Source organism: Suricata suricatta, chromosome 7, assembly GCF_006229205.1.
Source record: "Suricata suricatta isolate VVHF042 chromosome 7, meerkat_22Aug2017_6uvM2_HiC, whole genome shotgun sequence".
Lineage (NCBI taxonomy): Eukaryota > Metazoa > Chordata > Mammalia > Carnivora > Herpestidae > Suricata > Suricata suricatta.
In genome coordinates this window covers 83294404-83320739 of record NC_043706.1, presented here as the reverse complement: position 1 = coordinate 83320739, position 26336 = coordinate 83294404, and the positions used below count along the sequence as shown (strand labels likewise).

Genomic DNA, 26336 nt, shown 5'->3' with positions numbered 1-26336 from the left:
GGTAAATATCACTGAACACTTTCCCAGGGCCTCTGGGGTCAAAGGATGTGGCTAACTGGTTCAATTATTTGTAACCCCATGACCATCAGCATTTTTCTGGTCCTGAAGCTATTGGCAGAAGACCCAGTGCCAGTAGTCAGTCCCTATGGGGCTGTATGTGTGTGTGCCTGTGTGTGTGTCTCTGTGCACGCGCGTGTGTATGTATCGTGGAACGTGGGGCGGCTGTGGAGAGTGGGTCATTTATGGTCTTTACCTACTTGACATTCATTTTCTCTTTGTCAGCAAATGAATTTTTCTTTGGGGAACCTCCTTTCTGCCTCTCAGTTCATTTACGTGTTTGTGGGAGCGGTGATGGGCACTAAAACTCCCTTGATCTTTTTCAGAGTCAGGTGACCCCAATCTCCAGGGCAGATTCGAACCCATGGTTATAATGCTTAGTTCAGAGGTGAGTGTAGGACCCAAGATAGTCCAATAAGACTCATTCCTTGCTAGTGGGATCAGTTGCTAAGGAGGCTGAGGAGAAAGTAAGGCTGGGGCTGTCAGTCTAGGCCCTGATTAGGGAAAACAAAACCAGTCCAATGAAAGCACAGCCACAATATGGAGAGTCATGGAGTCCTAACATTCTTTGAGCATCTGGAGAAAAAAAAAAGATTCAAAAAACAACTTCTTCTCCTTCTTCCTTTCCCTATTCTTCTTCTCCTTCTTTTTACATCTCCAGATCTACTCTTGGGACTTTTAGCATGTGAGTCAATACTTTCCAACCCCTTCCACTGTAGGTTTTCTTAAGTCACTTTGTGTTGGGGCCTATTACATCCAATTATCCTGACTATATGGGAGTTTATCATAATAGGAAGATGTCTCCTGGGGTGCCTGGGTGGTTCAGTCTGTTAACTCTGACTCTTGATTTTGGTTCAGGTTATAATCTCACAGTCATGAGATCCAGCCCAGAATAGAGCTCTGTGGTGGGCTCTGTGCTGTGTGTGGAGTCTCCTTGAGATTTTTCTCTCTCCCTCTCCCTCTGTCCCTCCTTCTCCTCCTCCCCCCCCAAAAGAAAGAAAGAAAGAAAGAAAGAAGAGAAAGAAAGAAGAGAAAGAAAAGGAAAACAAAGGGAAGATACCTTCCCTCTTCTCTGATCCTCATGTTTGCTCCAGGAAGGACCACCTCGGTGGTCTGCTTCTATAGAGCCCAAGGCATACTTCTTCCCCACGTTGTAAAAGAAGTTGCTCCAACCTTTTGCACATTGTCTCCTTGCCCTCTTCCTCCACAAGTCAGCACGTGCTTGTTATTACAGCTGCAAGTGCCAGGAGAGGAGGAACTGAGGTCCAGTCTCAGGCTACTGATGTTAGTGCTTTTGTGGGCATTAGAAACTACCACTCCCTCTAAGCCCATCTCCTTGTGGGGGGGGGGGGAGGTCTTTGTAGCCCAGGTGGGATCTTCACCTTAAGTTGAGGGCCCATCTTTGCGTCGGCCAGAGGATGCTGTGCCGGTACAAATGTCACCCTATCCTGAGGCCCCAGGGTACTAAGAAGCAGGAGTTGGAGCCATAAGGTAGAAAAAGAACTCTGCTGCCCACACTCACTGTTACTGTGTTCTGTTTCTAAGGTTGATGGCTGCTGATGCTGCGTGTCTCTGGGGCATCACCACACTGCGCATACTCCACTGTGGTCTCAGCAGTGATCACAAATATTGATGATGGTTGGAAAAATACTATCACTTGTCACTTTAAAGGAACATTTTCCAGCTTCACGTAGGTCTTCAGGTGGTATCTTTTCAGGAGAGACATTCTGAGTTTGAGGATCTTTATAGCTAATCTCTGCTGATGAAAGTCAAAGTCAACAGTTGGAGTAATCCAGTTGGAGGCCATCTGGCAATTGGCCACTGGAGGAGAACAAAGTTGGCAAATCTACCATGCCATTCGTCAGTGACACTTTCAGGGGTCAGTCTAAGAGACCTTACTGGCCTTTGGTTATTTCAGTGTCCGGCGCTCCCGGGGGAGACGCTCATCACTGGGTGGGAGACAGAGGAAGTACATACCGGACACACGCGAGGGAACGCAATTCCACTGGGCAGTCGCCAGCGGCGCGCAAGGGCTTCGGGGGCGCGGGCGACAGCGGCGCTGCGGTGGGGGTCAGGAAGACAGGACCCTGAAAAAGGAAAGGGGCGGTTAGGAGACTGGGCGAAGTTCCCGGGGCAACGGTGGGGCGCCAGCCAACGGCGGGAGCGGCGCCCGGGTGCCGGATGCCAGCGCTTGTCCTACCTTTGCCCAGGCGGAGGGGCCACCAGACCTGGCGGGGAGCCGGAGGAGCGGCCGGAAACCCGGGAGAGCAGCAGCCCTGGGGCAGCCCGGACCGCGGCCTCCGGAACCGCGGCGTCTCCGCCGGCCCCCTCCCTCCTGACTCGCCTCCGCCTCCTCCCCCCTCCGCCTCCTCCCCTCGCGTCCTGAAACGCGGCGGGCGCCTTTAAGAGGGAGCTTTGGTTACCCTGGGGGCGGGAACCCCTCGGCAGATTGGGAGGCGGCGGCGCTCGCCCGCGATGCTCCTCACTTTCTGCTCCAGCTACCGCCGCCGCCGCCTGGATCGCCACCGCAGCCGCCTCCTCTTCCTCCTCCTCCTCTGCCTCGAAGCGGCGTTTTCTGCAGTGGAGAGAAGTGCTATGTCAGGAAAGTTCCGGGAGGGACTGGAGGGGGCCATGCGCCCTGGGCTCTGCCGCAGGCGCCCGCGCACAGCCCTTTGTATGAGGTGAGACTTGGGGTCCCCGGCCCCCCGGACGGGTAGCCTCCCGCGGGGAGCCCGTCGCTCCGCGGCGCTGGGGAGGCTGTGCTGTCGGGCGGAAGGGTGGCGGAGGAGCAGCTGCTTACACCGAACTTGTGCAGGAGAAGCTCGGCTTGTCGGGAAGGTTGTGCGGCTGGACTTGAGCGGTTTCGGCAACCGCGCCGGCCGGTGGGGGCCCGGCTGGGACTCGGTTTCCCCGGGTGCCGCCCGCCGCGCCTCCCGGCGCCCCCTGGCGCCATCCCCCTGCCCGCCGGAGCGTTAGGCCTTCTAGGAAACCGGCGGCTGCAGGTTGGCCCCCAACGCCGGCATTTTCTCTGCGGGGCTTTCTCCTCCAGAAGCTAAGTGCCGGGAGTGAGAGGAAGGGGATGGAATTCTCTTGAACTTTTACACTGTGCTCTCGTCCCTCCTTAGGGGTGAAATGGACCTCGCTTGCCCAAGTCCGGAGGCTCCCCGGGAGCCCCAGCAGTTCTGAGAGCTTGCCTCTTCCATGTGGGTAAGCCGGCGGCGCTGTGTGTCTGTCTTGCAGCCCGGGTCGGTTTTCAGCGTCGCCCAGATTTTAGTCCTCTCTTCCCCGCCCCTTTTGAAACATTCTTTTCTTCGTCTTCTCCTTTTTTGTTTTGAATATCCTTGACGTGCCAAACATACACACGCAGACAAAACCCTCCGGCGATATATCTTTATGATACCCCCGCTAGGGCCAACCCAAAATTTCCAAGTGATCCTTTCATCTCTGGCTAGATAGACTTGGTCTGGACACTTACGGAGTACAGGTATCCCCCGTAGTAGGTATGTAGTTTTTTCGGTGAGTTTTTAACTCTACCTTTTCAAGATAGGATCTTCTCTTTGTTTATTGGTGAATATGGTTTTCATTATGTGTTAGACTAAAAGGCTCCCCCTAATTTTAAGGGTAGTATTTCTAAAATCATAAAAAAAAAACCCCTCATATTTCTTGCATAATCCAGCATTACTTCAAATAATTTTACTCTTGAATGAGGTATGTAATTCGGGTAGTTATTTGATTAAACCTAATATATGAGTACATTTATTACACAAATGGGTAAGTTTTCTTTTTTCCTGTGTTCTGTGGGGGAAGGAAGCCCATTTTCTCACACCTTCAGGTCTCTACCACACCTGTCTGCTCCTGTTTCTGTCTTCTCCACTCACACTGTGTACATCTGATGTCAGTTGCAAATCAAAGATGCTGATGAAAAATCTCTATATTTTGTGAAGTGTTGCATAGCCAGAGTTTTAGTGACATAATTGATGGCATCATCCAGATTATTTTAAACGATTAAAATAGAATGTGGGAGCTTGTTTAAAGAAAAGACTATCATAAGTCTTTAAATTCTCAGTTGCATGGGTCACGTATAATCTCTGTGAAAAAATCCTACCAAAATAGGGAGTGTTACAGGAAACATTTGCAGTGGGGAAATTTTAAAAGGAAGTCGTTACAGGGTAAGTATTAGTATTATAACATCTTGTTTGGGATATAAATTTTTATCTCCGAGCAAACTTTTGTCACATTGCTCTCAAGTATACCAGAACTGAAACAAACAAACAAAAAAAAAAAGAACGTGCCATTCCAGCATTTTCAGAAAATTGACAGCAAGCTGAATCTTCTTGAGAAAAAATTTGCTTAGAAAAAGTCACATACTTAAGATCCTAAGAGCAGTTATCATTTACCTTACGTTTGCTAGAGTTCAGACAAAGGAGAACCACATTCAGTAAGAATTTGGGGTTTCAAGGTGGGTGGGACTTAGTTTCTATAATATACAATTTTTTAGGAAACTTAAAAATTTTGAGATTTTATGTATGGTTTATCTGATGGGAGACGGTTGTTTTATGAATGATACTCTTTTTTTTTTTTTTTTTTTTTTAATGTAAGCTCTACACTCAACATGGGGCTTGACCTCACCACCATGAGATCAAGAGTTGCGTGCTCTACTAGCTGAGCCAGCCAGGTGTCCCCGAATGATTCTTTTTGAAACCGTATATATCACAAATTTATATATAGAATTAAAAAATCCACGTCTATCTGTCTCTATCTATACTTACATATATATGTATTTGTATATCTGTAACAGGGGAAATTATTTAGATACTTGATAATGTACATGCACCAGCAACACAGGTCTAAAAGATCAGAAACTAAAAATACTTCCTGTTAAGGCTTGTCGTCTCTTCAGCATTTACATCAGTTTCATCAGTATCAGGTAAGTTAAAAAATACTGCCTTCCCACATGTTCTTGGTCTTGCACAGGCTTGGACCAGGGAGCCATATGCCAATGATCTTAACCACGTTTATTAAAATGGAACTGAATTATCCCATCAGTGCATGATTGAACCAGACATTTCTTCTGCTTCAGTAATGTATCTTCAGCGGAGGAGTCTCTAGGAAAAAATTGGCATGTCAATATGATGTTTTCTTTTTTAACACTTCAAAAATGACCTTCAGGACATTCTCCATGGGTCTAAGACTAAGAGAGTAGGTCTCGAAGGCATGGGAGACCAAGCTTGGGAAGTTTTCATACTCCAACTTGTGAAACGCCCTGAATAAGTATTTGATTTGAGAGAGGTACCCATTAATGCTTGGGAAAATAATTGCTATGATACAGTGCTATAATCACTACAAGTTTTGGAGTTATTTCTTATCACATTTCACACCTGAAGCTGCTACAGTTCAGCATATGTTTATGAAAATTAGAAATGAAATAATGTTTTAGACAGATTTTTGCTCTATTTGCTAGGCATTTTTTTAAAAAACATTTTTAAAAAAGACGTGTTTATATTTTTGCTTGTATGTGCTATACATGCCCTTTGTTTCAAGAGGTAATTTTATTCCTTTTTGCAGCTATGGAGGTGTATTTTAGGGTGAGTTCTTAGTGTTTACTTAAAACAGACAATAATGTGTTTCACAGAGTTTATGTTGTGTCTCTTTGGCTTTTAAGAAATAACATTTGAGATGTTTGATTATGAGCCTGAGCTCATGGTCTTTCAGAACTGTTGGGATCTTGGTCAATTATCGTTTCAGTTTCCTGGGAATTTTTTGTTTAAGGTCAAATGTGGCCCTCATTTTAACTGGATGATCCGCAAAATAGGTACTTTCAGAACCACAAGACACGGAGAACACTCCAAATAATTTGCAGTTTAGGCAGCCCAACATGCTTTAATGTTTAGTTGGTTTGAGGCAGTGTGCCATGCTCATAAAAAATGGTTTCTGAGGCTGACAGTGAGCCGTTCCAAGTCTTTGACTTTGACACATAGGATAAAGTGCCTTTTAGCCTCCATGCTTGCACATATGGACAGAATTGGTAAAAGTAATTTGTTCTCATTTCTGTGTCTGACAGAAGATTTAGGAAATTCAAGCATGAAACTGTAGCTTAACATATTTGAAAGCTCATTCATGTTTATCAAAAATGTAAGGAAGAGTTGGGAAGGTTGGATTTTAAACGAGCTCTCAGATCTTAGGTAGAAGAATATGTATTAGCAGTTAGGAGGGTAGTCTAGTGATCACATGTTGAAATTAATAATAACACTATTATTATCAGTATTTCCTTTGAGTGATAATTCTAAAGAAATTGTATTCTTCCAGGTTCAATTTAGATTGAAAAACGTCCCCAGCCGGATAGTGTACAAATAACCAATCACTTGACATATATGTTAATCAATTCCTAGATAATTTTCAGTTGAAACCCTTATGTGTCATTTTAACCATAAGTTTTATATACAATTTGGGGCTTTTGACCAAAACTGCTTCATTAGCTTCTTTTCTCCCAAATTGACTAAGTCCTGTCTATATCATTAAAGCATTGAAAACATATTTTAGGCAAAACTTTTCTATGTGGAAATTCTAATGTTCTGCCCTGACGACATGGTGCAGAAGGGACTATTCTAGCTGCTACCTTCCAAAGGGAGATGCCTTCACCTTTTCCTATTTTTTTAAAAAATAAATTTTAGAGAAAACAATTCACAGGCATTTAAAGATGCTGGAAGTTTGGAGCAGAATAGGAGTTTGAAATGAAAGTTACCTAAGAGTCAGTTAACATTTATGTCAGGTGTCCAGTACTGTATTCGGCTGAGGGTATCTGCCGCAGGGTTTTTTGATCTAAGATGGTTTTGGGAGGATACAGATTCATGGGGTGCGGGTGGGGGGTGGTAGAAAGGGATGAATCCAGGTAGAGCATCCATTGTCTTCCAGAGGGAAAAATGTTGCATTTTGTACACAACTACAAGTGTGTGCTTGTTTTTTAAAATTTATTATTTATTTTTGAGAAAGACAGAGTATGAGCAGAGGAGGGGCAGAAGCTGAGAGAGAATCCCAAACAGGATCCTCGCTGTCAGTGCAGAGCCCCACACGTGGCTCGAACTCACCAATTGTGAGATCGTGACCTGAGCCGAAATCAAGAGTCTGACGGATGCATAACCGACTGACTCACCTAGGCGCCCCCAAGTGTGTACTTGTAATAAAAATCTGTTCTTTTCATCATCTTAGCCGAGTTTTGCTATTACTTCTAGGCTGTATGTGAAGTAGGCCGTCTTCCTGCTCCATTTTAATTAAGTTTGCACAGACCGTAGTGCCTTCTGGGTTTTACTGTCTAACAGTAGCAGAAAGTCTGTTCTTTAATTCTTTTAGCTAGTTCCCACTCAGTATTTCTTCAAACATTTTTACTTTTTTTTGAATAATTGAGCTCATTAATAAAAGGAGTTTTGGATTTAAAGTTTCCCTCATTTTTCATGATAGACTGTGGGTAAATTTGTTCCTCCAGAGAGGTTTAATGATGTTTGGAACTTATCATTTTTATTTCCATATTTTGTAAATAGTTGCTATTGTAAAGTTTTAAATCTTTATTTGTTTTAAAACATTTTATTTTAATGTTTATTTATTTTTGAGAAAGAGAGAGGCAGTGTGAGCAGGGGAGGGTCAGAGAGAGAGGGAGACACAGAATCTGAAGACAGTCCCCAGGCTCTGAGCTGTCAGCCCAGAGCCTGACATGGAGCTTGAACCTATGAACTATGAGATCATGACATGAGCCAAAGTCAGCCACTTAACCCACTGAGCCACCCCGACACCCCTCTTTATTCTTTTTTTAAAAAATGCTTCCAAAAAAAAAAGTTTCTGTTGAGAGAGCGAGCATGAGTGAGAGTGGGGGAGGGGCAAAGAGAGGGGTGGAGAATCCCAATCAGGCTCTGCACTGACAGTGAGGGGCTTGAACTCAGGAACAATAAGGTCATGACCTGAGCTGAAATCAAGAGCCAGAGGCTTAACCAACTGAGCCATCCAGCGGCCCCTCAAATCTTTACTTTTTATCCTTATGCTCTAAAAGATATTTTTTCCTTATGATGAGAGTGATACATGTTCATCATAGAACATTTAAAAAATCCAGACAAGCAAAAAACCAAAAAACACCTAAAACCAAAAAAAAAAAAAAAAAAAAAAAAGAAAAAGAAAAATTACCCCCACCGATAACACTTGTTAATATTTTAGGCACATGGGTGGCTCAGTCGGTTAAATGTCTAGCTCTTCTTGGTTTCAGCTCAGGTCATGATCTCACAGTCTGTCATCTCTATCATATGCTGTTTTCTCTTTCTTTTTTGCTCTTTTATTTTCCTTCTTCTGTGTTTTCAGGTTTATTCTGCTGTTTTTCTAAATTCTTAGGTTGGGTACTTAGCTCATTTACTTGAATCTTGCCTTATTAGAGGATAGTTAATTTCCCTGGTCACTACATTAGCTGCTTATCAGAAATTTTTATGGGGGCACCTGGGTTGCTCAGTTGGTTAGGTGTCTGACTTGACTGAGTCATGATCTCAGGGCTGGTGAGTTCAAGCCCCACGTCAGGCACTGTGCTGACAGCTCAGAGCCTGAAGCCTGCTTTGGATTCTGTGTCTTCCTCTCTCTCTCTCTGCCCCTCCCTACTCATCCTGTCTCTCTTCCTCTTTCAAAAATAAGCAAACATTTAAAAAATTAAAAAAAAAGAAATTTTTATGTAGTGTTTTTGTTATCCTGTAGTGCTGTTTGCTCTGATTTCTTGAGAATGGTGTTTCCTAGCTTCTAAACATACTTTGTTGTTGCTGCTAATTTTGAACTTACTGATGATGTGGTCAGGTCATGTGGTCTCTATCATACCAGTTCTTTGATACTTTTTTATTTAAGCTTCATAGGCTAGTGCAAATGTTCTCTTTTTAAATAAATGTTCCATGTGTAACTTGAAAATAATGTGTATTCTCTAGTTTCTGGGTGCAGTGTTGCATGTGGATCCATGTGTATCTGTCAGATGAAAGTATTAACTGTGTTGTTTAAATATTCTTTATTTAATTTTTTGTTAAATTAAATAATAGTTTTGTCTCCTTGATTATTCACTTACTGAGAAATTATAATAATGGATTTGTCAATTTCATCTTGCTAATTTACCTTTGCTTTGTATATTTTGAGGTTTGATATTAGATGCTTTTAAGATCAGATTTTTAAATAGTCATGTAAATTAAACTTTTTATTATATGTAATGGCTTTCTAAATCTCTAATAGTGCTGGATGCCTGAGTGTCGAGTAAGCCTCCCACTCATGATTTCAGCTCAGGTCATGGTTTCATGGTTGGTGAGTTTGGACCCTCATTAGGCTCTGCGCTGACAGTGTGGAGCCTGCTTGGGATTCTCTTTCTCCCTCTCTCTGCCCCTCTCCCATTTACTCTCTGACTCTATGTCTTTCAAAAAAAAGATCTCCACTATAGTTCTATTTGACTTAATATTTTTTCTTTAAAAAATTTTTTTTATGTCTTTATTTTTATTTTGAGATAGAGAGAGGCAGAGAGCCAGTGGGGGATGGACTGAGAGAGAGAGAGGAAGATATAGAATCTGAAGACAGGCTCTAAGCTCTGAGCTGTCAGCACAGAGCAGAGCCGGACGCGGGGCTTGAACCCATGGACTGTGAGATCATGACCTGAGCTGAAGTCGACGCCCAACCGACTGAGCCACTCAGGCACCTCTAATATTTTTTCTTTGATACTAATAAAATGATAGAGGGTACTCTATGATCACCTTGACATAGCTAATGGTTTTAGATGTGTCTCTTGTAAATAGCATATAGCTGGATCATTGCTTTGGAGTTTAGTCTTTTTATATTTAGAATAAAGACTGGTATATTCAGATTCATTTATTCTCATATTATGATGTATTTTCTGTTACACTTTTTCAGTGTCTTTCTACTCTCCTTTGGTGCTTTCTTTTAGATAGATTGATTTTCCACTTTCTTTCCTATTCTTTTTATTTTGAGGGTTAGGAGATTGCTATATACTCAGTAGCTACTTTTTAAAATATATAACCAGATGGTTCTACTATGCATTGTCATATTAATCCTCTCTAAAGTTAATATCTTTGCTTTCTGGTGTGGACTGAAATGTATCCACCCCGCCACCCCCCGAATTCATATGTTGAAGCTCTAATCCCCGATGTGATTGTATTTGGAGACGGGGCCTATAAGGAGACAATTAAGGTTACATGAGGACATAGGGTGTATAATAAGATTGTGTTCATCCGAGAAAGAGGAAGAGACCCCAGAGGTCTTTGTCCCTTCGGCACATGCACAGTGGAAGGTTCATGTGAGGGTAGAGTGTAAGCCAGGATGAGAGGTCTCACCAGAAACCAACGCTGACATCGCCTTGATCTTGGACTTCTAGGTTCTAGAACTATTAGAAAGTAAATTTCTGTTGTTTAAACCACCAGTCTGTGGTATTTTATGTTAGCCCTAGCAGACTAATACATTTTCCTTTTCTTTTTTCTTTCTTTTCTTTTCTCTTAAGTTTATTTATTATTTATTTTGAGAAAGAGAGAGGGTAGGGGAGAGAGTCTGAGCAGGAGAGGGACAGAGAGAGAGAGAGAGAGAGAGAGAGAGAGAGAGAGGGAGAATGAGAGAGAGAGAGAATCCCATGCAGGCTCCACACTGATAATGCAGAGTCCAGTGTGGGCCTTGAACTCATGAACGTGAGGTCATGACCTGAGCCAGGATCAAGAGTCAGACACTTAACTGACTGAGCCACCCAGGTGCCCCCATTCTTCTTTTAAAAACATGTAAATTCCTTAGAATTTTTTCACTCTTAGGATACTCATTTCCAACTTCTATGTTTTTGTTGTTGTGTGTTTTAGTCCTAGCCTATTTTTTTTCTCTTTTAAGTTAAATATTATCTTCATTGTTGTTAACATAAAGATATTTATGTATTTGTACTTGTCCTTACCATTCGTTCCTGGATGTCAGACCTTCGATTTGGGATCATTTCTTTTTCTGCCAGAAGTATATGCTTTACTTTTCCTTTATTGAGGGTGTGTGTGTGTGTGTGTGTGTGTGTGTGTGTGTGAGAGAGAGAGAGAGAGAGAGAGAGAGAGAGAAAGAGATATTTTCGTGTGTGATAATCCTTTTATTTCACCTTGGTTCTGGAAAGACTCCTTGGTATTGAATTCTATTTTGACAGTTATTTTCTTTGTGCAGCAAGAAATATACTTTTGTTGTTTTCTAAATTGTACTGTTGCCATTGAGAATTAATCAGTCAAGTCAATTTTTTTTTTCCTTTGTAGGGAAATCTGTTTTCTCCCCCTGGTTCCTTCTAAGATCTTTCAAAGATACTCATGATATTCTCTCTCTCCTTAAAGATATTCTACTTACTCTCTCTTGTTTCTGAATTTTCAATCTGTTATTTCTGGATATGAATTAAAAATCTGCTTGGCATTAGACTGCATCTGGGAACTAGCATCTTTTAGGAATTCTGAAAACTTATATTTATTATCTTTTGAATATTTCCTCTCTATTGACTTAAAGATCTCCTTTTGGAACTCTAATTGCATGCTTATTAGACCTTCTATATTATCTTCCTTGTTTCTTACCCGTTTAATGTCTTGATTGCATTTGGGAAAACTTATGTTTCTCCTTGTAGTTTACTAATTCATTTCAGCTATGTATAATATTTCACTTTGTTGATTTTGTTTTTGATATAGTTATTGTATTTTTATTTCTGGAACCTTATTTGATTCTTTTTCATGTTTGTCTTCTACTCATAATATCAGCTATTTATTTTAAATTTTATATTCTAATAACTTCTATGACTGACGTCTTTTGGTGGATCAGTTTCTGTCTGCTTCCCCCTTCCTCCCCCCTGCCCTGGGCTTCTTAATCACTAATGTTACTTTCATCATTTTAAGGTGATGATTTTTGACTATGAGCTGCTCACTTTCCTTGGAATTTTATCTGTGTTATTTGTTTCAAACCTGGGTTGAAAGTGGGTTCCTCCAGAGGGGAAATGTATTTTGTTTCTGCGACTAGCTTGGGCACACTCTTGACGTGAACACATTTTATTTTATTATTCTTTTTTTTATGTTTTTTAAATTTAGTTTTGAGAGACAGAGAGAGACAGTGTGAGCAGGGGAGGGTCACAGAGAGAGGGAGATACAGAATCTGAAGCAGACTCCAGGCTCTGAGCTAGCTGTCAGCACAGAGCCTGACGTGGGGCTTGAACCCACGAACCATGAGATCGTGACCTGAGCTGAAGCTGGACGCTTAACTGACTGAGCCACCCAGGCGCCCTGACCTGAACACATTTTAAATGAGATTTCTCCTTAAGGATCTTATTTTTTATTTTTTTAATTTTAAAGAAAAATCTTAGTACTAATTTGTGGTTACAAATCCTTTGGGGGAAATCATCTAACTAGCACCGGACTCAAGACCTGCAGTTGTCTTTTTCTTTGCCCTTTTGGCATGGAGGAATTTTTTATTTACTTCTGACATGTAGTAAATGTAGTCCTTTGAAGGTTTCTGGAAAATACTATGTTATAACCCCAACTCAGATTTAAATCTGACTATACTAAAGAAACTGTTTTGTTTCTGAGATTGTAGATATGTCCAAAATATGTATCTTTGATTTTGAGATTAATGCAAACCTTAACTAATAACTATAGGGTGTTTCTTTTGAAAAGAAAAAACAGACACAAATATGTCAATATATGATGGCAAGCTTCTTATTTTTTCCCCTTTTAACTCCAATTTTATAATTTATTTTCCTCTGCTGATAAATTTGAGATATTGGTATTAGCACTTTCTCTTTCTAAGCCCTGAACTTCATCTCGTTTACCTTTCCTTAGTGTTTAGTTTTGTATTTTGTTCTTTAAGGAGTCAGTGCAGGCATCATATTTTTTCAATTATTTGGTTACACCTGGTTACATCTTTGAACTTGAAAAACACTGCCAGTCGCATTTCATTTCTGTTGCTTCAGATTTCTGCCTTTAAAATGGTAGTAGGGAAAGTTCAAGAGCCACCCATGGTCTGCATTGCCCTTATTTATACTCTCAAAAGCAGCAAGTGAAAGATGGCAAGCGGCAGGGTTCTTCTGGGGGCTCACTTCTGAAAAAGGAGTAATTATTCTATGCTTATTTCAAATGGTTACATCTTGGAAAATATTTTAAGAAGCATATAGTTTTTTCTTTTGTTATTATACTTATTCCTCCCCACCCCTTTAACCTTATGTAGGTTAGATGTGTGGGCACAGCTTTAGTTGTGATGAACAGTTAAAATAGAAAGAGTTTAAGAACGTCAGCTTTTATTTCTCCATACTCAGTTACTGTGGATTAGCTATAAAAACTTAGATATAGTGATAAAATGAAGCCAAAAAAAAAAATTAAGGCCAAAGTAATTAACTTGATTACCTTTGGATAATTATTCCATTCATCAGGTGCTAATTATCTGTGTCATAAACTTAGCTTTTATTATTTTCTCTGCTCCTTTTATGAAATAATTTTTCTTTTTCATTCTGAGTTTAAAAGTCCATTTTTTGTCCTACTAAGATTTCTTATCTTGCATACCAAGGCACCTGTATCGAAATGATTTCTGAGGCTTGAATATTAGAATTTTATTCAGGTAGGGTCTTTGTTCATATCTAGATGCTAAATTGTAATAAAGTTTCAGGAAAAGATTTTCCTGGTAATTTTTTTTTAATGAGTAGACAGAGCACTCCTATGAAAAGCCACATTACATAAAAGCATCCATTTAGTGTGTGGCCCTGTAGAAGGGGAATTTTCTATTTATCTAATATAAACTTGAGACTTGGATTCATCGTTTCACTGAATGCTGTCTCTTCTAGGATCTATGTTAAATTCTGCATATTCTACTCAATTCCAACATAGTAAGTATTCTGCATATAAGAAGAATTTTTACGTTTGTTTCATCTACCATTAGGCAAACTCTACATTTGGGCCAGTTTAGTGTAGTGGTTCTTGCCATTATTGAATATAGGACACACACACCTGTGCGGACACACACACTCCACTTTCTGGCATCACTCCTTCATAGGGCTGTCTCTGCTGTAGGGGAAATCAGATGAGAATTGGACATGAATAAAGTATAATACAGTTGGAAAAACCCCACATAAGTAAAGCAGTGATGTTTGTACAGCAACATTTAGTGCTCTTCTTTGTTTGCTTTTGTGTGTGTGTGTACGAGGCAATCCAGGAATTGCAATTTTGACTATTGTGTGTGCAGTTGACATTGGGCTAGTGAAGACCCTATGGACGTTTGGTCTTACCAGCCAGATGTCAGTTGCATCAGCACTTTGTGAACTTGCAAGGCTTTTACTAATGCTTTGATCTTTGAGCAGAGTTCTAGAGGACTAGTAGCATCACTGGCACACTGTCAGTGGTAACCCACTAAGGAACAGACACCACAACCTCAACCCAATTCTTTTGTCCCTGTGATTTTGTGGTGCATGATGAGGAATTGATCTTTAGTGTTTAGAATGAACCATATTATCACCTTGGTTTTTTCTTTTTAATTTCTAAAGTTTCAAAATGAATATTGCTGATTTTCTTTAAAAGATTTGTTTGCTGAGGCATGATTTTTGGTGTAGGAGGGGAGAGCAGGGTGGGGTTGGGAGATGATATGCTGTACTTTGAATTTAGAATGACAGTTGTGGAACACTTTTTACTTAGAGTGATCCTTTCCCATTGTTGGAAGTACAGCAATCCTGATTGAAAATTTAAGTTTAGAAATAACAGAAATGGAAATAAGGTTGGGTTAGAGGAGATAATTATTTTTATGCATGCATTATGCTTTAGGGTAGCGTTTAGTAGAATCCTTCATTTAGTGAGGTTTCAAGAACCATTTTCATGAATTTAAAATTTGTCATAAAGTTGGTTTTAGAAAACTTTTTTTAGGACCATGTGCATTTCATAAACTTTTATTCTTACAGTGAAAGATTCCCACTTTTAGTCTTTGTTTTGTTTTATTTTATTCTGTTTTACTTCTTACTGTCTATGACCTATTTTCTCCCACCCTTTATCCACCAAAAGTAAAACAGAATACAATATAAACTGTAACTTTAAAACCAAAGCATACTGGTTTTAAGCCTAGTACCTAGTTCATCATAGTGAATTAGTACCTGGTTCATCATAGTGGATAATAGCATACCATCACAGAGACTATGATTTAGAGACAATGGTAACAACCTATGGATGCATATAAATGAGAAATTATATTTTCTCTGTTTTCTTCTCTTTGAGAGTCCTGAGTTTTCCTTCACAGCACACAGGATCCATTGGTTATTTCTGTGTTTGTGTGTGCTTGGTTTAAGTCAGGGTTCTCCAGAGAAACAGACAGTAGGAGACACATGTGATTTATTATGAGGAATTGGTTCATATGATTCTATAGGCGGAGATGTCCTACAATCTGCCATCTGCAAGCGTGAAGACCCAAGGAAGTGAGGGCCAGTGATACAAGTATCAGTTGAGGGTAGAAAGAAGATTGGTGTTTCAGCCCAGTCGGCCAGAGTTCAACATCTCCATTCCTCTGCTTTTTTGTTTTGTTTAGGCTTTGCTTGGATTGGATAATGCTCAACCACATTGGTGAGAGTAGTCTCTTTACTCTGTCTGCCAATTCAGATGCTAATCTCATCCAGAAACACCATCACAGACACACCTAGAAATAACAGTGAAACCAGGCACCCTGTGACCCCACCCAGTTAACCCTCACAGTGAGTCTCCACACTGAGACTTGTGTGTTACATAAGATCAGGAGATGTATCTGTTTTGTTCTCCATTGTGTGCTATGCTCAGAAGCGTGCTTAGAGCAGGTGCTTAATAACTATTTGTTAAAGGAAAGAAGGAAGTTGATTTGAAGAAATTTATAAGTCAAATTGAAAATTATATGTCAAAAATTTATATAAAATACATCGGTAGTGGGGCACCTGGCTGACTCAGCCAGCGGAGTATGCAACTCTTGATCGTGGGGTTGTAGATTTGAGCCCTGTGTTGGGTGTACAGATTACTTAAAAATAAGATCTTTAAAATACATGGGTAGCATGGTGGAAGACTGAGCATCAGGGCAAAATATGCAAGTTAAGGTAATTTCAGTTGGCACACAATGACTCTTGACATTTTGTCTTTGGTGTCTCCTTTGAATACTAAAACTAACGTCTTACTTCATAGATTTTTGAACTCTAAGTGCTTTAGGCATGACCTTTAGATTTTTCAGAATCTTCCCACATTAACCAGAATTATTTTGATCATGGCAGTGAATCAAGGTCAAACAGATTTGCCATTATTTCTGAGGATGAGTCAACACTGGTCTACAGCAATCTTATTTTGAAATGGCATGCTAACAGAATGACCTTTAATTTGGTGCTGTTACTCCTGTGTTATCTTCTAGCTTAGTAATTGCATATCTTCCTGTATGTTCATTGTTGGAATTTGCAATAGTAATTAATTATATTTCCATTTGACAGGATCAAGGGGCTAATGATTTGAGCAACCTTCTTTTAAAAAAAAAGGTATAGTTCATCACTATATTATATATAATCAAAAGGTTATTTGAGATCATTGTGATATCTTTATGATACCTCGTGGTATCATTAAGGTCTTCTGATTCTACATTCTGTGAAATTTCTATGATACTATAAGAGAACATATGTTCAGTTGTTGCAGGTGAGGTGAGGTAGTAAATTGGTGGAGTAGGGAGTCTCTTAAAATGCTTTATACCAAGAGATGATGTTTGAACCATCTTAGACAATGACATTGTCCAGATGTGTAGGAAGAAAGAAGAGACTACGGCATAAGTATATTTGTCCCCACTTATTTTTAGTAGACCCATAGCATGTCCTATGAATTTCTGCCAACTAGCACAGGACCTGGCACATGGTTGATGCTGTAGACATTTTTGTTGAATTGATTTGGCTTGAGCTCTCAGCGGCAGTCACAGTCACAAAAAAATGTTATGAAAAAACAAAAAGGCTAGATATAGGGGAATAAAATGGGTATGGTTGTAGTGGACTGTTTCTGAAAGGTCTTGGAAGGGATATATAAACTTCCATTATGTTTAAAGCAATGAAAGACTAAGAGAAGCTGTATATGTGTGTCTTTTGTACTGAAAAAAGACTATTAAAAGTCATTGTTCTGAACTGAATAAAGGGGGATAGAGGCTGGAGTGGAGAAGGTCAGAGGGACAGAAACAAAGGGATGTCAAAATCATAGCGCAGAATCTTGAAGTGAGGAACAGATTTAAATTCAGTTTGGGGTGAGAAATGGAAAGCAGTTGTTTGCAAGGGCAATGAAGGAGAATCCCAAATGTCACTGCAGTGCTGGTGTTGTGGAGGACATGGTTTTCTTTTCTGGCCTGAGTAGAAGTGCAGGCTCATATTTATTGAGCACTGATAATATGTTGGTACTTCACATTTTCTGTCTCAATGTAATGCTTACAACAGCTTTGTGAACTAAGGTGTATTATGGTCATCTCCATTTTTCTGAGGAACCAAGAGATCAGGTAACCTACCGCGCGACACACAGTTCGTAAATAGCAACCAAGTACTCTAAGTGAATCAGGTTCACTGCTAGGGTGAACACAGTGAGCATCTGGAGGAAGAGTTATAGAAGTTGTGCAATTGAGCTCTTTTTAAAAAAAATTTAATATTTATTTATTTTTGACAAGAGAGAGAGAAAGAGAGAAGGGGGTTCAGAGAGAGAAAGAGACACAGAATCCAAAACAGGCTCAGGCTCTAAGCTGTCAGCCCAGAGCCCAACGTGGGGCTCCAGCTCACTAACCGTGAGATTATGACCTGAGGCTCCTATCAGACGCTTAACTGACTGAGCCACCCAGGCGCTCCTCAATTGAACTATTATGGTGGCCCGGACTGACATTTTATTCCTTCCAAATGACAGGCCAAAATTATATGTAATAAGAGGCATTGGGGAAAAATACCAGTACTATGATAGAAAACATCTAATTTTGATTAGATTTATTTGAAGTCTTTGGAAACAAACTCTAATCGTGCTAACTTTGTGACTGTTAGTGAAAAATTACATGTCTAATTCTCTCGCGGATAGGATGTGTACTTAAGAGAACAGGTTTAGGGGCGCCTGGGTGGCTCAGTTGGTTAAGTGTCCTCGGCTCAGTGCATGATCTCGCAGAGCATAGGTTTGAGCCCCACATCAGGCTCTGCGTTGACAGCTCAGAGCCTGGACCCTGCTTCAGATTTTGTTGTCTCCCTCTCTCTCTGTGCCTCCTCCACTCACACTCTGCCTCTGAACAATGAATAAATGTTATAAAAAACAAAACCAAACCAAACCTCTAAGGGAGTTAGCATGAAAATAAACAAAAATAGGCAGGGTTTGTTTGTTTATTTGTTACTGTTTTAGCTCTTTTTGCATTGAAATTGCATTGATTCCCAGGGAATGTTTCTGGGAATCAGAAAGGTGATCCAGAGATTAATATGAAAATGTAGGCACTGTTTTTTTGTTTGTTTGTTTTTGTTTTTGTTTAGTTTAGTAGGTAAATTGGAGGAAATGTGGGGTACTTTAAAAAGTAGTGACTGGAAAAATGATCATATTTAAAATTTATGGTTTGGGGGATAATAAATTCTATTCTACTCATAAGTCTGTTATACCCTTTACGGATCGATGGGAGTACATTTCTTGCATAACAGCAGAATAAGGTGATTAATTCCTCCAGTCACTGGTTTCTAAATTTTTAAATATTGTATTATGTTTTAGTCCTGGTCAGTAGGCACCATGAGATAGGAGGATGCTTAATTTGCTTCCATAATGTATTTTCTAAGGAATAGAGTTTTCTTAAAAGAAATATCTTATGATCATTGAAAATAACTATTAGAGGAAAATGTTGTCAAGCAGAATTTTTTCTTGAATATAGGAAAGCACTCATTTGGCAAGATTTGGAGAATACAGAAAAATACAGAAAATACAAAGAAAAAGTATTACTAAGAACCTGGTCAGAAACGTGTTGATATTTTGATGTGTTTCCTTCCAGTCCCTTTTAAGAAAAAAAAACATAGCAAGAGCATACTGTATAAACAGTTTTGTAGTCTGTTTCCTTTACTCACAAGGTTTGTATATTTTCTTAATTAAATGCTCTTTAGAAAGCTTTTTAAAAAATGTTTATTTAATATTGAGAGAGAGAGCGAGAGAGAGAGAGAGAGAGCGCGAGCAGGAGTGGGGGCCCGGTGGGCGGAGAGGGAGACACAGAATCTAAAGCTGTTAGCTTTATGCTAACAGCTCAGGGCCCAATGCAGGGCTTGAACCCACAAACTGTGAGATCATGACCTGAGCTGAAGTCAGCCGCTTAACTGACTGAGCCACCCGGGGCGCCTCCTTTTCAGAAGTAGTTTTAATGGCTATATAGCATTCTATGATATAAAGCACATCATTAGCTCAAACTTTTTCCTTAATGTGAATTGGTGGCTTTATTTTCTTGCTATCATGTACATGAAATGTTTTAACAGCTTTGTTGCGATATATTTAACATTTCATAAAATTCAGTCATTTCAAATGCATAGTTCAGTGGTGTTTAGTAGTTTTACCAAATGGTACAACCATCACTGTAATTGATTTTAGAACCCCAGATAAGATCCCTCACATTTATTAATCTCCCCCTCTCATCCCTAATCTCAGGAGACTACTAATATATTTTCTTTCTTAATTGACTCTTCTGAATAGTTCATATGACTGAAATTATGTACTATGTGGTTTTTTGTGACTGATTTCTTTTACTTGCCGTAGTATTTTGGGGGCTCATCCTTAACATAGCAATATCTGTACTTTATTCCTTTTCATTGCTGAGTAGTAATCTGTTGTGGGGATATAATACATTTTGTCCATCCATTCATCAGCTGATGGACATTTGGATTATTTCCAGCTTTGTGCTCTTAAGAATAATGCTGCTATGAATGTTCACATACAAGTCTTTGTGTGGACACACATTTTCATTTCTCTTGGACAGATTGATACCTAGGAATGGAAATGCTGAGTTGGATGGGAGTTTTATGTTGGACTACTTGAAAAACTACTTAACTGTTTACCAAAATGGTTCTACCATTTTTCATTCCCACCAGCAGTATATGAAGGTTTCTGTTTTTCCATATCCTTACCAATATTTGTTATTCTCTGTCATTTATTATAATCATTCTAGTGAATGTCCGATATTTTAGTTCATTTTTTTAAATGTTTATTTTTGAGAGACAGAGGGTGAGCAGGGGAGGGGCAGAGAGAGAGGGAGACACAGATTCTGAAGCAGGATCAGGCTCTGAGCTGTCAGCACAGAGCCCCATGCAGGGCTCAAACCCACAAACTAATGCGGTGAGATCATGCACTGAGCCAAAGTCGGACGCTTAAGTGACTGAGCCACCCAGGTGCCCCTCAGTGCATATCCATTAGGGAAATATGCATTTCCCTAATAACAATGATATTAAACATCTTTTCAAACACATATTAGGTATTTGTATATTTTCTTTGTTGAATGTCTATTCATATCTTTTGTTCATTTTTCAACTGGGTTTGAATAATTAAGTTATCACTATTCTTTGCACATTCTGAGTATAGGTCTTTTATTTGATATGTACTTTGCATATGCTTTCAGTTTGTTTCTTGGCTTTTCATTTTCCTAATTATGTTATCTCAAGTCCAAATTTTGAGTTTTGCTGAGGGCCAATTTGTTAGGTTTTTTTCCTTTTTTTTTTTTTAGACTGATTTGCTTTTGGTGTCATATCTATGAATTCTTTGCCTAACCCAAAGTCTGGAAGATTTTATATATATTTTAATTACTTGAACTTTTAAAGGATATTTAAAAATATTTCTTAAGAACAGGTCATAAGAAGTAAAATTTCTACAAACATATTTATTTTTAATAAATATATAAGCTAAATAAATAAGTTAAAATAAGTATATAAATATAAATAAACAACTTTTAAATAAATAAGTTAAAAAATATTACATACAGGCAGGAAGATGTACAAATCAAGGGCACAGCTCGGTGAAATTTGAAAAAGTGAATACATTGTCACCACAGATCCTAGGAACTCCAGAACCTCCTAGAAGGTCCTTCCATCATTAATTGTACTCATCCCCAAAGGTAAACAATAATTACCAACACCAAAGATTCATTTTGCCTGTTTTTGAGTTTTATGTAAATGGAGTAATACTGTGTATACATTTTTGTGTCCATGTCTTTTGCTCAGTATCATATTTGTGAGATTCATCCATGAGGTGTGTTACAGTGGCTTGTTCATTGTCATGGTCATATGCGGTATTTCATTATATGAACATACCATATGTGTCAGTGCTTTTTTTTTTTTTTTTAATCAGTGCTACTATTGATGGACATGTCTGTTCTAGGCTTTGACTATTTCAAATAGTGCTATTAGTAATATACTTTACTTGTAGTTCAGAAATGTGAACATTTTTGTTCAGCGTATACTCTGGGATTGATGAGTGATAGAGCAGGCATAAATGCAAAGTTACCATAAATGGTGCCAGTTTTCCACAGTTATCAATTTCCACTCCCAAAAGCAATGTATGAGAGTTCCAACTGCACCTCATCATGACCAATACTCATTGTTTTCTGTCTTGTTAATTTTAGCCATTCTGTTAGATTTGCCTTTTTGTGTTTTGTTTGTTTGCATTTCCCTCATGAATAATGAAGGACTGCACCTGTTTTCTTGTGTGTGTGGCTATTTGGGTATCTTTGTGAAGTTTTTATTCAGTTCTTTTGCTCCTTTCTCACCTGGATTGTTTGTGTTTTTCGTAAACATTCATCAGCATTAAAAATATGTATATATATTCAGGGTATGAGTGCTTTGTCAGTTACGTGATTGCAAATGTCTTTTTCCTTTTGACTTTCTTTTCTTTTTCATAATGATACCTTTTGGTCAATTTATCAATCTTTTCCTCATAGCTAGTGCTTTTGATGTTCCATTTGTGTATTAAAAATTAAACTTCATTTGGAAACTTAGTTAAGAAACCCAAACTTGAGCTAATTAGGTTAGTGTGTGGTTGTTACGAGAACCCTTCAACTTCCTGTCCATGCTTAGTCCGAGAATGGGGGGTGGGGGACCCCCATGAGCCCCAAACACCAGCTCCAGCTGTGGGATGCTGGTGCAGACCATGCTCTGCTCAGCTTCTCAGCCTCCCAGCTGCCTCTCTTTCTCAACTTTAAGCTTCTCAGCTGCTTTTAAGCCTTTCAGCTGCCACTTTTTAGGATTTTTGCCTCTCAGCTGCCTTGAGAAAACCTTTGACCTGGAGTTTTAGATACTCAGGGGAAAAGTATCATTGAATGCAGTGCCACCTCACGTTTCTCCATGCTTCCTTCTCTGTGAGATCTTGACCGCTCAAGTTCTCCTTGCTTTTGTAACTCTTGGATGCTTTCACAGAAGTTTTTATTTATTTATCTTATTTTTTAATTTTTTATATTAGAGGTAGACAGGGAGAGCGATAGAGGCGGGGAGAGGAACAGAGGGAGAGAGCGAATCTTAAGCAGGTTCCATGCTCAGCATAGAGCCTGATGTCCTGGAATCATGACCTGAGCCGAAATCAGGAGTCAGACGCTGACTCAGCTGAGTCACCCTGGTGTCCCCAAAGAAGTTTAAAAAAAATTATCCAGGTTTTTCAGTTTTTCTTGGTGGGAGCATTAGTCTACCACAAGCTTGTCTTTCTTTGCCAAGAAAGGAAGTCCCTGGGAATATTTTTAAAGCTGTTGATATAGCTTGCTGAAGTACTGTAAGGTTGTATTTACTGGTGGAGTATCAGTTTCCTAGAATTATTTTCATCTTTTTTAAACCTCTGAAAATTTGTTAGGCAAAAATAACATTGTATCTTTCTTTTAATTTTAATTTTAGTGAGATTGAACACTGAAATGATGCTTGACTTTTTTTGGTATCTTCTATTTATGATTTATTTATTACTCTCCATTATTTCTTAAAATTTATTTAATGTTTATTATTGGGAGATGGAAAGAGACAGAGCATGAGCAGGGGAGGGGCAGAGAGAGAGACACACACACACACACACACACACACACACACACACACACACAGAATCCGAAGCAGGCTCTAGTCTCTGAGCTGTCAGTGCAGAGCCTGATATGGGGTTCAAACTCACAAAGTGCAAGATCGTGACCTGAGCCGAAGTCCGACGCTTAACCGACTCAGCCATCCAGGTGCCCCTCTCCATTATTTCTCATTGATTATTTTTAAAAGTTTTTAAATGTTATTAAGTTTTAAATTTTAATTTCTGTATAGTTAACATACAGTATTATATTAGTTTCAGATTTACAATATAGTAATTCAGCAATTCTGTACCTTGCTCAGTGCTCATGATGGTAAGCGTGCTCTTTAATTCCTTTAATCCTTTATTTCACCCATTGCTCCCCCCAATTCCCCTCTTCTCATTGATTTTCAAGAACTCTGGAACATGGCCGGTATTAGTAAGAATTCATGCATCTGAAGATATAGGGTTATTGCCTTAATGGACTTAATAATTGGCCTTTCTATTCTTTATAATATTTCAAGACTTTTGAAGGAAAGGTTCTATCTCCTTTTCTTTTGTGTTCTTTCTTGGTACCTGGTGCACAGTACAGCCCATGTTAACATGAAGCAGATTGTGTTAAATGGTAATGTAGAGATAGGAGCCAGGAACTCTAGAAGATTGTCCCCTGTGTCATGCTGTGTTCAGTGATTAATCATTGTGAAAAATCTTTTTCAGCTATTGTTTTGTACTATTTCATCTAGGAGCATGGCCTCAAGTCTAGATTGTGAGACATCCCATTTTTGAGTCATTAACTTTTTTCTCACATCCATCCAAATCACTGACTTGGGATCAGATTGTCCTTTGTGATATATCACATTCCCTGGGGATAATTATCTCTTCCTAAACCTCCCCAAATATAAAAGAGGAATTAAATGTCTTATATTCCTCACATGAAGTTAAATTAGTGTCATTCCCAGAAGTGTCCAATAAATGCTGAATGGCAACTTTGCCATTTGCGTTTTGAAAGAGTTAAAGGGTAAGGCAGTTTTATTTATTTATTTATTTAAATTATTTTTTGTCTTTATTTTTTATTTTGAGAGAGAGAGAGAGTCAGAGAGCGAGTGGGGGAGGGGCAGAGAGAGAGGCAGACAATCTGAAGCAGGATCCAGGCTCAGAGCTGTCAGCACAGAGCCCAGTGCAGGGCTTGAACCCACAGACTGTGAGACATGATTTGAGCCAAGTCAGACGCTCAACCAACTGAGCCACCCACGCACCCCCAAGTGGTAAGGCCATTTTAGACTGACTGCAGAATTCCAGAGCGTGCCCATAAAAAATTTAAAAATGTAAAGCATTCTCCATTCACAGAGATTATCCAACTCTAACTAAGTGTTTAGATTTGAAGAAATCAGACAGTTTAATTTTTAGTCAACATTATGAAACGAGTATCTGAGGATGAGAGATAGTGGAATTTTCCTTGCCATGTCAGGGATACTTTGGCTTTTTTAATTGTGGAAGCTAGGAAATTGCTCCCAGAAATGTCCTTTTTGAGTTACTCCCCTACCTTTTTTTTTTTTTTTTTTTTTTGGTCATTTCATCAACTCTGCATAAAACATCAACTCTGCTCTCATGCTGCGTCTGGCCCTCAGGGAATGGTGTTCTGAAGAAAAATGGAAGCCTTTGGGAAAGGCGCTCTAAAAATAAAATCCTCAAGGCGTTCAACCAGGAGCATAGACCAAATCTAGGGATGGCATTTTTAACAGCACCAATTACTGTATTAAATGGAGTAAAAGTCTCTTTCTCTGTCCTCGGGTGATGTGGGAGGCAGCAAAGCATTTTGTAAAGAGCAGGAACCTTGGAGTTAGGGTGCCCTGGGTTCCAATTCCAGCGCTGCCGCTGTTTGTATGATCAAAGGGATGTCAAGTTCTGAGCCTCGGTTTACTTTTCTTCACAATGGGGAAGCTGGTTTGTTGGGATTAGCAATAAGATATTGAAGGTCTGGTACATGATGGGTGTTTAAGAAATGGGAGCTATAATTGCACATCTTACTTTTTTTTTCCTCGCATTCTAAAATAAGACTTCTCCCCGCTCCCTAATGGGAGGATGCTTCACAGAATAGAGCCAGGTTACCTAGGTGCTAATCCTAGTGCTGCTGTTCATTAGCAGCATGACCTTGGGCACGTGGCCAGGTTTGAAGCTCAGCTTCCTCATCTGTCACTGAGGACAGTTATGATGCCATCTTCTGAAGTTGTTAATTACATTCATATTTGTGAAGCTCTGGAAAGGTTTCTGGCTAATATGTAAGCACGGGTTAAGTATTTGATATGTAGAAGTAAACACTCAAAGCTGACATTAATTGGTTCTTATTATTAATAAAGCTGATGGGACTGGAGATGGGGCTAGAGACAGCTTTGCTGAGTGATAAATGACAGCCTGTAAGTCAGGGAAGCAGGCGCAGACAAAATCAGTTGGATAAGAATTGGCAACTCTGAAGCTGGCATGGATTCACGTGGCTGCTGTTATCAGTAGGGATATCAGAATGGTGGAGATATTTCCTTTTAGCTCATTCTCATGACAACCTGCAGAGAAATGTTCTCACAAGCGTGGTTTCTGCCATGTTCCCCATTGTCAGGAAAGAGACCTAAAGGAAAAGGAATGTGACTCGGGCAGAAAGTACTTCCACACAGCACTCCAGAACACCAGACATTTTCTCCTTTGGTTGAAAAAAAAAATATGTTAATAATTGGCATACATATATATAAATATATGTTTATATATTATGTTTCAGGTAGAAAGTTGGAGGTAGAAGTCATGTCTGGATTATTTTCTGAGTACCATTGGAAGTACTTATGTATAAAATATGTTTTATTTACTTTGAATTAGCACAAATAATACCAGAGTCATCTTCTGTTAATTCGTTGAACTTTTGCAATAATTCTATTTTATATCCTACATTTGAGCTAGTGCCAATCTTCACATAAGGTTTTGTTTTAATACAAATTGAATATCTGGTAGACTTATGCAGATGCTCATATGTTTGCCATCCTTAATGCTGACATTTATATTAGAAAACAACATAGCTATTGCTTAGAGATAAGCCAAAGAAGAGAAGACATCTTAAAGGTAAAACAAACTTGTAGGGGAGACTCAAGAATGTGTACTTGTGTATAAAATGAGAAATGAAATGCTTTTTATGGCAGAGCGATTTTTCTCTCCATTTCACATTTTACAGATATTTTTAAAAAGAAAAAGAAAAGCAGATGGGTTCAGTAATTTCTTAGCATGAATATTGAGAAT

At 39.4% G+C, this 26336-nt stretch overlaps 1 protein-coding gene across 2 annotated transcripts in view; it reads left to right on the top strand.

Moving 5' to 3' along the window:
* Positions 1-2520: 2520 nt before the first annotated feature.
* The window catches only part of GPR63 (G protein-coupled receptor 63), a 49252-nt gene continuing 25436 nt past the window's right edge, over positions 2521-26336 (top strand). The window contains exons 1-2 of one of the 2 annotated variants that reach the window (XM_029945324.1): positions 2521-2738; positions 3183-3264. The gene's annotated coding sequence lies outside the window, so the exon portion shown is untranslated. Of the gene's footprint in view, positions 2739-3182; positions 3265-4941; positions 4985-26336 lie in introns of those variants that run through there. The other variant, XM_029945325.1, reaches the window with a different exon arrangement.